Raw genomic sequence first — 10,184 nt, forward strand, 5'->3', positions numbered from 1 at the left:
CTCCATCACCCTTGACTTCAAGATTCTTATGCATTCCTCTTAAGGCTTTGCCAGCCATGTTTTCTGTTTTCAAGGCTTCCTTTTGAGCTTCCTTGATTTGCGTGGACAGGTGTGAATGGATTGTCATGGTTAAGGACTTCACTCGGCGGCCTGAGTACTCCTTTCGACTGAGAGAATCAGCTACTACATTAGCTTTTCCTGGGTGATAATGAATCTCGCATTCGTAATCGCTCAGTAGTTCAAGCCATCATCTCTGTCTCATGTTGAGTTCTGTTTGGTTGAGAATGTGATGAAGGCTCTTATGATCGTTGAAGATTATGCATTTTGTGCCGTAGAGATAGTGCCTCCAGATCTTTAGGGCAAAAACGACTTCTCCCAGTTCTAGGTCATTGGTAGTGTACTTGACTATGTGTGTCTTAAGTTGTCTCGAGGAGTATGCGATGATCTTTCCTCGTTGCATTCAAACACATCCCAAACCTTAATTTGATGTGTCGCAGTAGACCACGAAGTCTTCTGTTCTGGCAGGGATAATATAGGTGCGCTGCATAGGGCTTGTTTCAGTGTTTGGAACGCAACGTCTTGCTTTTCTCATCAATTGTAGGTTACACCCTTCTGAGTCAGGGCGGTAAGTGGTTTGGCAATCTTTGAGAAATTTTGTATGAATCTTCGGTAATAGCCAGCAAGGCCCAAAAATTGTCGGATTTCCGTTGGAGTTCTTGGAGTTGCCCAATTCTTGATTTCCTTGATTTTGGAAGGGTCCACGTGTATCCCTTCTTTGCTGACCACGATACCAAGGAAATCTACTTTGCGAATCGAAAATTCGCACTTTGAGAATTTTGCGTATAACTTCTCTGTCCTTAATGTTTCCAAGACTTGCCGGAGGTATTGACTATGTTCTTCTTTTCTATTCGAATAGATGAGTGTATCATGTATGAGCACAATCACAAATTTGTCTAGGAAAGAATGACATACTCGGTTCATTAAGTCCATGAAAACCGCCAGTGAATTTGTTAATCCAAAGGGCATCACTACAAACTCGTAGTGACCATAACGAGTTCGGGAGGCCATCGTAAGAATATCTCCTTCCAGGACTCGCAGCTGATGATACCCGGATCTCAAATCGATCTTTGAGAAACAGCTTGCTCCTTATCAACATGTTGATCGAATCAAACAACCCGAGAAGCGTAACTGAAAAACTCAGAACATACAATGATCTCCCTAAGACATCCGAAACCAATCAGAAGCTTCTAACCCGAAGAAGGACGAACCCTTTGCGGATTCAGAACCACTTCCGCCTCTCCGAAACCTAGAGTCTATATTAGTCTATCTCCCCGATAGACCACCGTTGCAAAACATCACCATATCAATCCCTCATTAAATAACAGACCCAACAAAACACTTCCAACACTGATTATCTCGATGTGACTGATGGAATCAAGTTGTTGACCATAATGAGTTGCTTAACACTTATGCTTGACATACCAGTCGATTCTGACAAAACCCAAAGAAACGGAGGGGTCTCCTCGCACTGAAGACCAACCACCGATACAACAATCAAAACCCATATGAGGAATGGACCTCAATACTATGCCCTCAAACATTAAAAGAACAACCTGCGAATCCGCTTGGAAGCTGAAAAATTTACTCTATATCTGACCTCCCGTCAGACAGGACCATTCCAATACGAAACCCAGGACGATTCAACTTCGATCCCGAACTAAATGACCATGCCTGACCGGAACTATCCGCTGATATCCGTAAAGATAAGCGCCAAATATCTCAAAATTCATAACACCAAATCCGAATACATGATTGACTCCCAACCCAAAAGTTGAACCGCCAAAGGCTACCCTTGCACATCCGGCACAACGACTACATAGCCGTTCGTTCCAACATATCTATCTCAAACTATCATATTGCACACGCAATCACAAAGTTTGCTTTACCCCCAAGCAAATATTCCAACTTATATAAAGTCACACCTCACCTCCGACCTCTATCGTCTACCACTTACTAATTCCATGCATGTTGCGGTCCTCCACAAGCTAAACGAACCGACCCACCCAGGTCTAAAATATCAGATGGAAACCATAACTACTCAAATGAAATCCATCTGAAAATCCGAAACCCTAACCAGATTATCCTTTACATAGATAAAGCCAAACTCAAGCACAAGAGTTTGGTCCGAAAGGAAAAAAAAAGATCCCACTCATATCTGATCTGATACTCAAATCAAGACTTGAAATTCGTGAATATACGCCTGCATTACACTCCAATCCTTCTGACTTGTGACAAACCCTCCCTAAATCGAGATATAACGGTTCCCTACCATCGATGAGACCGCAGTCTCGCCTCTGGTCCGGCCACCAGGTCCCCAAAGACTCAAATGGCAAGGCTACTCAAGCCTAAGAACCCATCTGCATCACACTATGACTAGTGAATGCAACGGCTCCCTGCAGTCTTCCAACACTTTCTCACTGACTAGTGAATGCTATGGCTCCCTACAGTCTTACAACATTCTCTCATTGACTAGTGAATGCTACGACTCCTCGCAGTCTTACGACACTCCCTCACTCGCCCTGGTCTCACCCCATGCTTTTCTTTGAAAGTCCTAAGTAATTACTCCCACCTAGATCCATCCACTCTCTCACCACCTTACATCTGCTAGTTTACCGAATAATCCCATAATCTCATCATCAAACCATCACTATACTAAGTTCACGAAACTCATGCTCCGCCATCCAACATAGATAGGTGCACACACCCACCCAGATTAAGCATCACTACTCTTGACGACAATTTTCTGATGGTTCCACCACTTGAATAGATAATAGTCGCTCGATGCTCCACTTGCCGTCTAAAAAACCCGAGTCTAATGATAATCCAACAATTTAGGTCATCATACTCGGATACCATGATACACCATCACAAAATCTCATGATAGCTTGCGACGACCACTGATCTTTAACTTACAGAACCCAAAACCTTTGAAATACTCTAACTCATAATTTGAAGTACGGAGGAATCGTCAATGACTGAGAACACGTTGACAACAATCCAAAACCCCATCCTCTCCTGATCAAAACCCATATGAAACTACACATACCGACTCTGAAGTTGATCATCTGTTGCCCCTCCTGGAGTATAGATAGCAAGCTATACGTTGAACTAGAAAATCTCTTAACAATCGAAACTTGACCTCAACGACCCAACCTCCTCAAAACCCGAACATTGACGAACCCGAAAGAAACACTGACCATAGTAAAATCCCTGTCCAACGGCTACCTACCGTGTAGACACTCATTCTCTCCTGATCACATACAACATGCATCATTTCCCTCTGTACCTTGCCTTCACTACCACAAGACGCAAGTTTCATATACCCGGACCGTAGATCCCTATAACCCAATATTTTGCACTGCAACTTAAACAGATTGATGAACCTCCCAATAGAATACCCAATTCTCCCCCACTTAGGGTTCGAACCACCGCCAATTCGCATACCAACCTGACCACACTACAAACTGGGTCACCAGATATACCATACCCGACTCTTGGAACGTATCACACAATACTCGATGACCTTCTAGATAAAGACCACGCAACTCCAAGTAATCCGATTCTCCGACGGAAACCTCGAAAACCTCCCAATGTGACTGGCTCAAGTCACCCAAAATCTCATTCGGTTGCACAGGAAAATAATTTGACAATCCTAAAATAGCACCGACTCTTTATCAGGAAATAATGGACCAATGCATACTTCATTCTTTGACTCCTCAACCAACACCCCATTGCAAAAATTGACATAGGAACAGGAGACCTCACGCTCACAGTCAACTCGAAGCATACACAGGTCGTCATCCCGAGATACTCGCCTAGTTACCTGGAACTGTTGCTAGAATACGCCTTACCATAGTCAATTGAGGCGCATCGTTGTCCTCGTCTATCACAGTCCCTAATAGTGTCTCCTTCCCGGTATAAGAATAACTCAAGGCATTCATACCACAAAATCCCTTCGCTGCTAATGCCGCTACTATTTCGTACACCACAGGGGCTTCCTCAAATCTCTGAAATCAGAAGCTCAGTCACCCTTCCTTCCAAAACGAAAAGCGATAATAATATCATCTTCGTCATAGAAATTTCCATCACAATTCATCGGTCAATCACTCACTAAGACTGCAATCCTCCACAACGCATCATATCCCCTTCCTTTTTGAGTCCTGCGACTCCAATTGGCACCTCACCAGTCAAATCCCTCGAGATCTACACTCAATTTTTTCCTCGCAAGATATGCTCCATTTAAGCTCGACCGACGTGGCCCTCTGGCCCCACAATTTACCATATCTACTCTCAGTCTGAACAACCAGAGTCGCATAACCGGTAAAGACGGAAACACAATCTGTTGTGAATCATGGGTCCTCTGCTTTCAGAAATACGGACCCAATACTACCTTCAACATCTAGCCAGACTTTCCACAAGGATCGTCCTAGATTTCCTAAGTGGCTGCTCAACCTTTACGATCGACCAATCCCATTCCACATGCTCGCTCCCCAGTGAATACTCACCTCTAAACAACGCACTCATCCGACTGAAATTAATCTCTAGGCTCTCCTAGGTTCCCATACTTCTCTTCCATCAGCTGCTGAGGAACTCCTCGCAATGTCAATTAGTTATTCTAGCTAACTCGCATCACTCATGTCACAACTAGAAATTTGGGGTTAACATTTTGATCCTTACACAAGACAATTTCTTCCATGTAACGCTGCAACATTTCATTTAATGAAATTCAAACTACAATGCTATTTAAGTTCCTACCTTCATACATTGTGATTCAAGCCGAAACAACCTCATGCAACTCCAAAACTCGATCCAATATGCCAAGTCCAATCAATTTTGGGCCATAGCCCAAGAATTCTCGAACCAAAACCCCTATTGGACCAAAATTTCTTCAATGGGTCCTATTGGGCCGATAACTTCTCCAATTGGTCTTGTTGGTCCGAAGACCTTTCTTTGGGCCATAATGGGCCGAAAACTTCTATTGGGCTTTACAGTGGGCCGAAAACCATTCATTGGGCCTTATTGAGACGAAAACCATTCATTGGGCCTTATTGGGCTGAAAACCTTTTATTGAGCATTAGTGGGCGGAAAACCACTATTGGTCCTTTCAATGGGCTGAAAACACTTGAATGGGCCTTGTTAGGCCGAAAACATCTATTAGGCCCTCTTATTTGGCTGAAAACTCTTTTGGGCCAAGCCAAAAATTGAAACCATTTATTTTTGGGCCGAGAACCCTATAGGTCAGTAATGGGTTAATAAAAAAAAGAAGAAAAAACAAAACAAAACAAAAAAAGGGAAAAGGATTGGATAATAAGCATGCCACCTCATTTTTGTCTAGCATGCCTCCAAGCCTTTAACCTCCACGCATCAAAGCATATATCCCATCACTTTAAGAAGTCAACACCTACTCTTCCCCCCACCTTCTCTTATACAGCTGAACACACACACACTTCAAAACCTCATTTTCCTCACATTACTCTCAAGAACATCCTCCATTGTTCTCTCAAAAAATTCCGAGTTCATCACTACAAAAATCGGATTCTAGGCTTCTTGGTAAGTTCTTTGTTAAAGTCAAAGTATTTTATTTCGTGATTATTCTAAGATCCTGCCACTTACACCCTCATTTCCATATATATGAACCTTAGAACACCCACATTTCGAGAATCTCTCCAAGAACACAAGCTAGGCTCGAAATTTCCTCCTCCTCCTTCTTCTTCTACTATCACTCGAAAACTCCAAGGTGAGCTTCATAACCCACTCTTTTTCATGTTTTTCATACTCTTTGGGGGGGGGGTGGGGGAATACAAGTAAAACCTCGTTTAACCATTGGATAATTCCATGGACCAATGTGTAATGTGTTTAACCTTTGGGTATTTGCATGAACATGAAGTTTATCTTATGCATCTTCATAAAAATCATGAGAAATGTGTTTGTTAACATGTATGTTGTATGAAACCTTGTGGATATGGGTTCTAGATTAAAAAATGACAAGACTATGGGTTTATACTCAAATATGTTAACATTTGGGACGTATATTTTTTAATACATATACTTACACAAATATTTGATGTAACAAGTTTCAAGATTTTATGTGCATCTTGTATAAATCGGGACATGCTAATGTCATAACAAAATAATATAGTTTGTGTTAGAAAACTCCTAAAACTAAATTTTTGTGTGTTAAACAAACTACAAACTTGATTATTTTACTAAAAACTATTTTTATTAGTAAAATAGTCGTAATATGTTGTCATCATTTTAATGTTTTAAGAACTTGAAAGATTATGCTATTTACACAACATATATTACAAGTAGATAAGTCCATTAATGATTGTTTAGAAAAAGTGTTATAAATAATTTAACCAAAGTGGTATACAAAACAGAATTATTACGACAGAAAAATTTGCATGTCATAATCTGTCCATCATGAAGCTGTTAAAAGAACAAGTTATATGATGTATGTCATAAAGCTGTAAAATGCGTGTCATAAAACTGCAACCATAAGTTTACACTAGTAATGTTGTTTTCATTATTTAATAATGGGAGTCAAATTTTGTGTGAATCTGTTAAGGCACTTGTGAGACTTTCCTTCGTCATACCTATCTAGTGTACACCGTAAATCCTGTAGTTACAACCAGAGTCTCCTGGAGGGAGAGAGATTTAATTGTGTATAGATCTATACAGGGTTGACACTCCCACACATGAGCTGTTCGCTACAGCTAGACGGGGCCACTCTTGGGTGACAAATATCTTCCTGAAACTGACTCCTGAAGAACGTCATGAAAGGCATGTCAGTCATATTAAGCATGGTTGTAACGACTCACATAGGGATTAACAATGTTATTTTGGATTTACAAAATTATACACTTCACTGGTTTTATAAAATATAAAAATACACATCATTTTGTACATTACTATCATCAAAGCATATATCCAAGCCTTTAACCTCATTTTTGTCTAGCATGCCTCCAAGCCTTTAACCTCCACGCATCAAAGCATATATCCCATCACTTTAAGAAGTCAACACCTACTCTTCCCCCCACCTTCTCTTATACAGCTGAACACACACACACACTTCAAAACCTCATTTTCCTCACATTACTCTCAAGAACATCCTCCATTGTTCTCTCAAAAAATTCCGAGTTCATCACTACAAAAATCGGATTCTAGGCTTCTTGGTAAGTTCTTTGTTAAAGTCAAAGTACTTTATTTCGTGATTATTCTAAGATCCTGCCACTTACACGCTCATTTCCATATATATGAACCTTAGAACACCCACATTTCGAGAATCTCTCCAAGAACACAAGCTAGGCTCGAAATTTCCTCCTCCTCCTTCTTCTTCTACTATCACTCGAAAACTCCAAGGTGAGCTTCATAACCCACTCTTTTTCATGTTTTTCATACTCTTGGGGGGGGGGGGGGGGTGGGGGAATACAAGTAAAACCTCGTTTAACCATTGGATAATTCCATGGACCAATGTGTAATGTGTTTAACCTTTGGGTATTTGCATGAACATGAAGTTTATCTTATGCATCTTCATAAAAATCATGAGAAATGTGTTTGTTAACATGTATGTTGTATGAAACCTTGTGGATATGGGTTCTAGATTAAAAAATGACAAGACTATGGGTTTATACTCAAATATGTTAACATTTGGGACGTATATTTTTTAATACATATACTTACACAAATATTTGATGTAACAAGTTTCAAGATTTTATGTGCATCTTGTATAAATCGGGACATGCTAATGTCATAACAAAATAATATAGTTTGTGTTAGAAAACTCCTAAAACTAAATTTTTGTGTGTTAAACAAACTACAAACTTGATTATTTTACTAAAAACTATTTTTATTAGTAAAATAGTCGTAATATGTTGTCATCATTTTAATGTTTTAAGAACTTGAAAGATTATGCTATTTACACAACATATATTACAAGTAGATAAGTCCATTAATGGTTGTTTAGAAAAAGTGTTATAAATAATTTAACCAAAGTGGTATACAAAACAGAATTATTACGACAGAAAAATTTGCATGTCATAATCTGTCCATCATGAAGCTGTTAAAAGAACAAGTTATATGATGTATGTCATAAAGCTGTAAAATGCGTGTCATAAAACTGCAACCATAAGTTTACACTAGTAATGTTGTTTTCATTATTTAATAATGGGAGTCAAATTTTGTGTGAATCTGTTAAGGCACTTGTGAGACTTTCCTTCGTCATACCTATCTAGTGTACACCGTAAATCCTGTAGTTACAACCAGAGTCTCCTGGAGGGAGAGAGATTTAATTGTGTATAGATCTATACAGGGTTGACACTCCCACACATGAGCTGTTCGCTACAGCTAGACGGGGCCACTCTTGGGTGACAAATATCTTCCTGAAACTGACTCCTGAAGAACGTCATGAAAGGCATGTCAGTCATATTAAGCATGGTTGTAACGACTCACATAGGGATTAACAATGTTATTTTGGATTTACAAAATTATACACTTCACTGGTTTTATAAAATATAAAAATACACATCATTTTGTACATTACTATCATCATCCTGGTCTTAGGGTTTTAAGACTACAATTTTTCTTAAAGCAGAAAATACGGGATTTTCTGGGAACACACACTCTTTTCAATTTCGAAGTAAAGAAAACAAAGAACACAGACGCAATTATTCACAGTTTTGGAACGAGACTTACAAACCATTTTCACAGAAAATATAAGATTTTTTTTGGAGTTTTACAAATTATTACAATGAAAGATCTTACAAAACTTTTATATAAATATACTTATGAACTCACCAACTTTTTAGTTGATGCTTTTCTAAACGACTTGTATTCTCAGGGACTCAGTGAGCCGGTATCCAGGCTATGGATTTTGGATATTTACCACATTTTGGAACATCATATTTATTGTCACTTTTGTGTAAACTTGTGAACAAATACAATCTGTAAAAAATGTGTGTTGGTATTGTTAATGTATGATGTTGGTTGCTATGTTCTCAATTATATTCAATTGTGATGATCTATCCAGTTAATATCGGCGATTTCCAGGTGATTTCCAGGTGGGATATCGGTTATCGATACCTTTCTAAATATCGGTGTACAATATTGGTCCAAAATATTGGCACCGCTAAAATCAGTGATATTTACTTAATTCTTAGTTATATGTCATAGACTCATGGTTTTAAGTCTTAACTAATCCTATTGTTGTGTTAGTTGTTAAATACTTAAGTGCTAACTTTCTAGTTTCTACAGGTTTGATCAGCTTGCTATGTTAAGTACTTAATTATTAACTGGTGATGATAATGATGATGATATTAGAGTTGATGTGGAAGATCTTTATAAAATAATTAGAAGCCTATGTTGATGTGGACTTGGAGGAAGATTCCATGGCTTACGTATGATTATCCTCAAAAGATTGACACTTTTGAGTTTTCATTTTTGATATTACTATTATATATGTCTAACATATATATATATATATATATATATATATATATATATATATATATATATATATATATATATATATTAAGCATGATACAAAAATACCGATATCTCACCGCGATAACCTTTATCTCAAATATCGGCCCTTGACCGATATTTGATTTTGGACCGCTATAACTGCCAAGGTGATGATACAATAAAATGAAGTCATCCGCCCCCGGATGTTTCCGCCGTCCTGGGTCGGGGGTGTGATAGATTTGTATCAGAGCATTGTTTATAGTGAACTAGTATATCTAACCATACAAGATATACAACTATAAATACAATGGGACTAAAACAATCTAACTAAAAGTATAGTTCAAAATATAAATATTTTACCAAAGTGTACATACATACATGCATATATGAAAACAATAAGAAGAGTTGGACAACGTCACTAAACTTAGACAGTTATGTACTCATATCTAGGCAAAATATAGCCTGATCAACTATATTTATTCGAGATATGAACAAAACTCATCAACTGCAAATCAGAAGGTTCTAAGAACAAAACTAAAAGACATAAAATACTATAGGAGTATTTTAACATTGTACATATTTTCTCGTACTTATATATTCTCGTGCATACACTATGGCTGGCTTCCACCACCCTTGGGACCTATAGTTCCCCAATCAGGGGA

The sequence above is a fragment of the Lactuca serriola genome, chromosome 4 (assembly GCF_051521515.1).
Source record: "Lactuca serriola cultivar US96UC23 chromosome 4, Lser_US96UC23_V15, whole genome shotgun sequence".
Classification (NCBI taxonomy): domain Eukaryota; kingdom Viridiplantae; phylum Streptophyta; class Magnoliopsida; order Asterales; family Asteraceae; genus Lactuca; species Lactuca serriola.